Source organism: Dasypus novemcinctus, unplaced genomic scaffold (genome assembly GCF_030445035.2).
Source record: "Dasypus novemcinctus isolate mDasNov1 unplaced genomic scaffold, mDasNov1.1.hap2 scaffold_320, whole genome shotgun sequence".
NCBI classification, from domain to species: domain Eukaryota; kingdom Metazoa; phylum Chordata; class Mammalia; order Cingulata; family Dasypodidae; genus Dasypus; species Dasypus novemcinctus.
This window is the reverse complement of record NW_026688284.1, coordinates 100,797-107,883: the sequence shown is the minus strand read 5'-3', so window position 1 is coordinate 107,883 and position 7,087 is coordinate 100,797. Positions and strand designations below refer to the sequence as shown.

Here is a 7,087-nt window from a genome sequence, read left to right as displayed (position 1 = left end):
GACACATCCATTGCATTTGGCAAGTACATCTTTGGGCACCTCTGCACCTCATGGTCAATGGTCCACATCATGGCCCATACTCTCCCCCATTCCATCCAGTGGGCCCTGTGAGGATTTACAATGTCCGGTGATTGCCCCTGAAGCACCATCCAGGGCAGCTCCATGTCCCAAAGACGCCTTCACCTCTCATCTCTTCCTGCCTTTCCCCATACCCATCAGCCATCATGTCTACTTTTCCCAATCCAATGCCACCTTTTCTATGTGGACATTGGATTGGTTGTGTCCATTGCACCTCTATGTCAAGAGGAGGCTCAGATTCCACATGGATGCTGGATGCAATCCTCCCACTTTCAGTTGTAATCACTCAAGGCTCCATGGTGTGGTGGTTGTCCTTCTTCAACTCCATCTTAGCTGAGTGTGGTGAGCCCAATAAATCAGATTGTAGGTGCTGGAGTCTGTTGAGGCTCAGGACCTGGCTATCACATTTTGAGTTATACTTTTTCTGATGGTAAAGTAATTGTGCATTTGTAGGAAATTTGGATAACAGAAAAATACAAAGAAAAAAACAAAATCCATTACCTTAGCATTTTGACAGTTATTCATTCTCCTCCTCCTATAGATAAATACTTTTTGGGTATAGAAAATAGGAACCAAACTGCATAAAGGTGTGAGTCCTGCCACTTTTACTTTTAAAAACAGCTGCAGTATTCTATCAACTGGGTTACAATATCTTCCGCTTCCTGAAAAGAGCCCCTCGCTTCTGCTCTCACTGCCTTGTGCACACCCCACTTCTAAAGGCCTCAGACAAGGCAGGCTGTGAATGCCCAGCAGCAGCTCCCGAGGTCCTCAGCACTTCTGCAGCTGCGCAAGCACGGAATGTATTTTACTGTACTTTTTGCTCATCTGATGGGCAAAAATGACATTGATTTTAATTTGCATTTTAATTACTAATGACCTTGTGTTTTGTAACTATTCACTGGTAATTTTATTTTTGTGTGTGGCTTGCCTGGACTTTGAACTTACTCATACTTTCATTTTAATATTCACCTTTTTCTAATTGACTGTCAGCAAGTAACTTTCTCTAATTAGTTACTGCCTTTTAGAGTTGTGTTTTCACTCATTTCTGACACAGATGTCAGTTTTTATGTCGCCTGTTTGGGTTTTGTTTCTACTCCTGATTTCCTCTCCACCCTTATAAGATCTGCACCCACCTCTCTTATAACTGTCATTGCTGTTTTAATAACAAAAAAAAAAAAAAAATCCTAAAACCCATGCAGAATTAAATTTTAATGTATGCTGTGAGGTAAGAAAAGAATTCTTTCCCAAAGAGCTAACCCAGTTGTTCCAGGACAACCTGCCATCTTCCCTCATCCCCTCCTGGTCGTACCAGCACCTTTTCCCCTGTCCATCCTCACCTTCTATCCCGAACTCCTGTAACTTTATAAGATATTTTAACCTGGTAGCACTGTCCTTCCCAAACACTTCCCGGTCATTCTCACCCCTCCTTTCCTTCTGGATGAGCACAGCATCTTTGTAGGATACCTTTCTCCACAATCCTTTGGTATTTTGGGTGAGATTGCAATGATTGCCTGGGGAGCACCTCACATAGTTACTATTTCTTCTTTACATTTTTTAACGAGTCAAGAGGCCCAGAGCCTCCCACCCAGGCTCATCCCACCCGACCTCGCCACAGGCACTGACGCCCCTCAGCATCTCCAGGGCTCTCTGGGTTCCTCCTGAGTTTCCACAGCAACCCCCGGAAGGGCCCTGCTCGTGCCACCGTCCTTCCCAGACCAGCCTTCCAGAAAACCATCTACGTTAATGGGAATCTGAAGCTCAGCTGTACAGTGGTCTACGTCAAAAACCCAAACCTCGACCGTGACTCTTTCGGAGCACTGTTTTCTTTGTAGAATGCCAGGATTGATGCTACCAGCACATTTTCTGGTTCTCAACAAAAAATGCTTCCCTCTTACCTGGAGCAGCACCTGATTTAGAGGCCACGGGTATTTTAAAGGCCTCATCTTTAAACATGTCCTTATTTTTCCCATTCTTATTGGGAATTCCAGGAACAATAAACATCCTAGAATGAAAGACTTTCCACGCCCATCCCAGCTGCTGCAGGTTTAAAGGCACCAAGGGGCGGGGGGACGGGACCACCCGGGACAGGACTGACAGGGTGGGAAGGAGGCACGGGGGCTTGGCGGGCTCCGCAGGGGGCTCGGCGGGCTCCGCAGGGGACTCAGGGGCTCCATGAGGGGCTCAGGGGCTCCGCGGGGGGCTCCGCGGGGGACTCAGGGGCTCCACAGGGGGCTCGGCAGGCTCCGCGGGGGTCTCGGGGGTCTCCGCGGGGGGTTCAGGGCTCCGCGGGGCCTGGGGCCACGGGGTGCAGGTGCTCGCCTCCCCCACGGAGGAAGGCGGCCCCGCCCGTGCCCACTCACTTGAGGGCGCTGAGGTCGAACTCGTAGGCGTTGTCCCAGAAGAGCACCTTGCTGGGTAGTCCCTGTCGGCTCGGCGCTGCAGGGCACCAGGTGCAGCGCGGCCATGGTGGGCCAGATGACCCCGTCCTCCTTGAGCCACCGTCCCGGGCGAACAGGATGGACTCGATCATGAACTCAAACTGTGGAGACAGTGAAGACCGGCGTGAGAGCGCTGCTCACACACCCCAGGACCAGATGCTGTCACCACTGGCCTTGGGTTTTAACTGTTAAAGTAAATTTGGTTTGGGTTGCTCAGGATTCTCCCAGCGCAGGGGCAGCCTCACGTGGCATCTGAGCAGGCCCCCTTCCCTGGACGCCTTCCTCTTCCTCCCTGGTCCCCTGGGCCCACCCAAGTCCACTACAGTGTGGGGAGGGGTCTCCTAAAGCACACAGGGGCTCCCCCCTCCCCGCTGTGGGAACGCCCGGGGCCCTTTGGCAGCTTCTCTGTGAGCTCGGGATGCCCACGACCTCGGTGTGGCACTCCTGGCTGCCCCCTCGCTAGGACGGTGCCAGCAACACAGAGAGCGGCTCTGCAGGTGTGGGGCCCCCGCAGGGACCCGGGCCCAGCTCGGGAGGGCCACGCTGAGAGGGGAGGGCCATGCTGGGGAGGGCCACGCTGAGAGGGGAGGGCCACACTGAGTGGGGAGGGCCACGCTGGGGAGGGCCATGCTCAGAAGGCCACACTGAGTGGGGAGGGCCACGCTGAGAGGGGAGGGCCATGCTGGGGAGGGCCACGCTGGGGGGGCCACACTGGGGAGGGTCACACTGGGGAGGGCCACGCTCAGAGGGCCACACTGACAGGGGAGGGCCACACTGAGAGGGCCACGCTGAGTGGGGAGGGCCACACTGGGGAGGGCCATGCTCAGAAGGCCACACTTAGTGGGGAGGGCCACGCTCAGAGGGCCACACTGAGTGGGGAGGGCCACGCTGAGGAGGGCCACGCTCAGAAGGCCAGCACTTGGTATAAAGCTGTCGTCCCTTCTCACGATACAGACACAAAATAAAGTCAAATTTTGTGAGATTTTACACGTGTGTGTGTCCTTGCAATGGGACAATGGAGACAGTGTGAGCAGACATATGCAGCGTGTGTGTTCTCCCATTCTGCTGAGCACTGGCAGAATCCTGGGGCCCAAGTGGGCACAGCTGAGTGTCGGGCGCCGGCAGCTCTGCTGAATCGCAGAGATGACGAGGGCGCCCTAGGAAACAGGTCCAAGAGCCCCGTGCCCTTCCCTCCGTGTTGCTACCCATGTCAGCCAACCCCCATGCACAGTGCACAGGACAGGCAGCTGGGCAGCCCGTGGCCCCTCACCCCTCAGTGAGCTAAGGGCGGGAGTGTCCGTGGATGGTGAGATACAATCAGTCGAGTTAGCTTTGTGTTCTGCTAAGAACAAAATAAGTACGCATGTACAAACAACGAAATAGAAACCGAGCAAATTTCAGAGGTTCCACATTCACTTTAAATGTTCTTATATTTGCATTTTAAGCTGGCATTGCACAATATAAAGATGAATGGTAAAACTCACATCAACCATTTACGGTTTTATTTTTTTTTTTACTTAGAACAGCATTAATTAGCAAATAAAAAGTACCATGACAAGTTGAGAGATGGCAGAAGAAAAGTCTAGAAAGTGCCTTTTTCCCACTTTCTGAGAGACTTTGCCCTTTCATTCTGCGATGAGCCCACCCCGTCTGCAGCTGCCTCTCCCCTGCAGGGCCGTGGTCTGGCGAAGAGGATGCCTGAGGGGGGGCCCTGGGGCTCATGGAGCTCCCGGAGGGCACCTCTCACAGGAGAGGACCCGGGGGGGGCCGCCAGGATGTGGGTCGGAAACAGCAGGGGTGTTGTTGCTTTCAGATAGCTTCAAACAGGGTTTTTAAAATTTGAAGTATATCATTCATACATGAGCATACAAGTGTATAGTGAAAGCTGTGAACTTATAAAACAAAAACGCATAACTTCATCCAGGGCTCCCATGCATCACCCACACCACACCTTGCATTGTTGTGAAATATTTGTTACCTACTATGAAAGAGCATCATCAACATATTACTACTAACTATAGTCCATATTTTACTTTGGTGTATTTTCCTCCAACCCATCTAATTATTAACATCCTGTATCAAGCAGGTTTTATTATAGAAGTAATACATGTTCAGTGTGGAAATTTTAGAAAATGGAGAAAAGCACCAAAAAAATAAGAATCACTGATAAACCCAGGACCCAGAGAGAACCACTATTATTCTGGGATTTACCACCAAGTATTTCTTTTCAGGCATAGACACAAATGTACACACACAGGAAAAGTATATACGTGTAATTTTTATTTTTATTCTTTATCACCCTAGTATAAAAGTGACCTTCTTTGGTCTATGGTCTATGAATTTTATTAGCTCCATCACCCCAGAAATGTCATGCTGCCCCTTTGCAATCACCCCCCCCCCCCCCCCAGGGAAAGCACTCATCCATTCTTGGTCCCTAAACCTTCACCTTTTCAAGAATGTTATCTAAATGTAGCCTTTTGAGACGGAATTCTTTTATTCAGCAAGAGGCTCTGAGATCATCCAAGCTGTTTGCTTCTTTTTATTGCTGAGCAGTATTCCAGGGTGTGGCTGACTCCCAGCTCATTTATCCGTGCACACTGGGCTTGTTTCCAGTTTTGGCAATTACAAATAGAGCTGCTATAAACATTCATGTACAGGTAGCCACGTGATCACATAAGCTTGAATTTCCCTGGGATAAACGCTCAGGAGTGGTGAGTGTGTGCATGACTTTATCAGAAACTGCCACGCGTTTCCCAGTGGCTGCATCATTCCATGATCCCATCAGCAATGAATGTTTTAGCTGCTCCTCACCCCTGCCAGCACTTGGTCTTGACAGCAGTTCTGAAAACCTGAGCCATTCCAGTAGGCATGTGACAGTACCTCACTGTGGTTTTGAGCTGCATTGCCTGGTGGCTAACAATGCTGAGCATCCTTTCACGGGCTTATCTGCCACCTGGATATCCACTTGTGTTGAGAGCCTGTTTAACAATGAGCCAGTTTCCAGTGAGCTTGCTTGCTCTCTTCCTACTGAGTCTTGAGATTTCTTTGTATTTTCTGATAGTCCTTTATCAGATATGTGATCCCCCCCCACCAATCTTCACCTGTCTTTTTGTGATATTAACAGCATCTTTCACAAAGCAGACATTTCAGGGAAACGGACTTTGGCCCAGTGGTTAGGGCCTCTGTCTACCATATGGGAGGTCCGCGGTTCAAACCCCGGGCCTCCTTGACCCGTGTGGAGCTGGCCCATGCGCAGTGCTAATGCGCGCAAGGAGTGCCGTGCCACGCAAGGGTGTCCCCCACGTGGGGAAGCCCCACGCGCAAGGAGTGCGCCCATGAGGAAAGCCGCCCAGCGTGAAAGAAAGTGCAGCGTGCCGAGGAATGGCGCCGCCCACACTTCCCGTGCCGCTGACGACAACAGAAGCGGATAAAAGAAAACAAGACGCAGCAAATAGACACCAAGAACAGACAACCAGGGGAGGGGGGGAAATTAAATAAATAAATAAATCTTTAAAAAAAAAAAAAAGCAGACATTTCAAATTTTAATGAAGTCCTATTTACCTACTGAGGGATGAAACGGGGTCCCTGTTATGGGACGAGCGGGGTCCCTGTTGCGGGATGAGTGGGGTCCCGTTGTGGGATGAGAGGGGTCCCTGGCGTGGGGAAGAAAGCCTCGTACGGCCGCTGAGGCTTCCCTTGGGGGCTCCGAAGGCGTGGAAGGCGCACGACCCAGGAAGAAGTCACGGAGACAGGCTGATGGCACAAGTCTGGTTTATTGCAGAAGGGGATGCAGATTTATAGGATTGGGGAGTGGTGTGGCGGGTTCTGATTGGCTAGGGCAAATGCTGTTTCCATATAAGGCAATGTTCTGGCATTGGGCTAGTGATTGGCCAGTAGAGTATGTGCTAACTCTTGATAGGCTGACACTGTTACTAAGCTGATAGGTGGTTGTAAGCTGTTGCTGGGCAAACAGCGTACTAAGAGATTAGGTTTAAGGGAGGGGGGAGGGGAAGTGAGAGCTGGGCTAGGCGGGAGATAGGAAGGGGGAGGGCGGTGCCGGCTAGCCGTTAGCAGCAAAGGCCTAGTCAGGCGTGGTCACCTTGTCTAGGCCCAGTGGGCAGAGGCGGTGTCACCTCTTGCCGCACTGTTTGCCACTGAGGCAAGCCGGGTGCCCCTCCTCCCACACCTACTCTTTCCTTATGAACTGTGCTTTTGGAGTCATGTCTAAAAAATCTTTGCCTAGTCCTAGATAACGGAAATTTTCTTCTAAAATGGTATAGTTTTAACACTTTATACACATAGATGTATGAAATATTTTGAATTAATTTTTTATAAGGTATGAGGTTTATATTTGGATTTATTTTGCATATGGGTTGCCAATAGTGCCAATGTTATCTGTTGAATACCCTTTTGTACCTTTGTTAAAAAGCAACTAGTCATTATCTGCATGGACCAATCTCTCCATTCTGTTTATTGACTTACATGTATATCCCTTCACCAACAGTACACTTTCTTGATTACTGCTTTACATGAAGTTTAAAATCTATAGTGTAACTCCCCCAAGTTTATTC

General features: G+C 50.2%; 1 pseudogene; it reads right to left on the bottom strand.

Annotated features, from left to right (window-relative positions):
• Window positions 1-2,434: 2,434 nt before the first annotated feature.
• Window positions 2,435-7,087, bottom strand: part of LOC131277709 (protein arginine N-methyltransferase 2-like) — a 67,453-nt pseudogene continuing 62,800 nt past the window's right edge.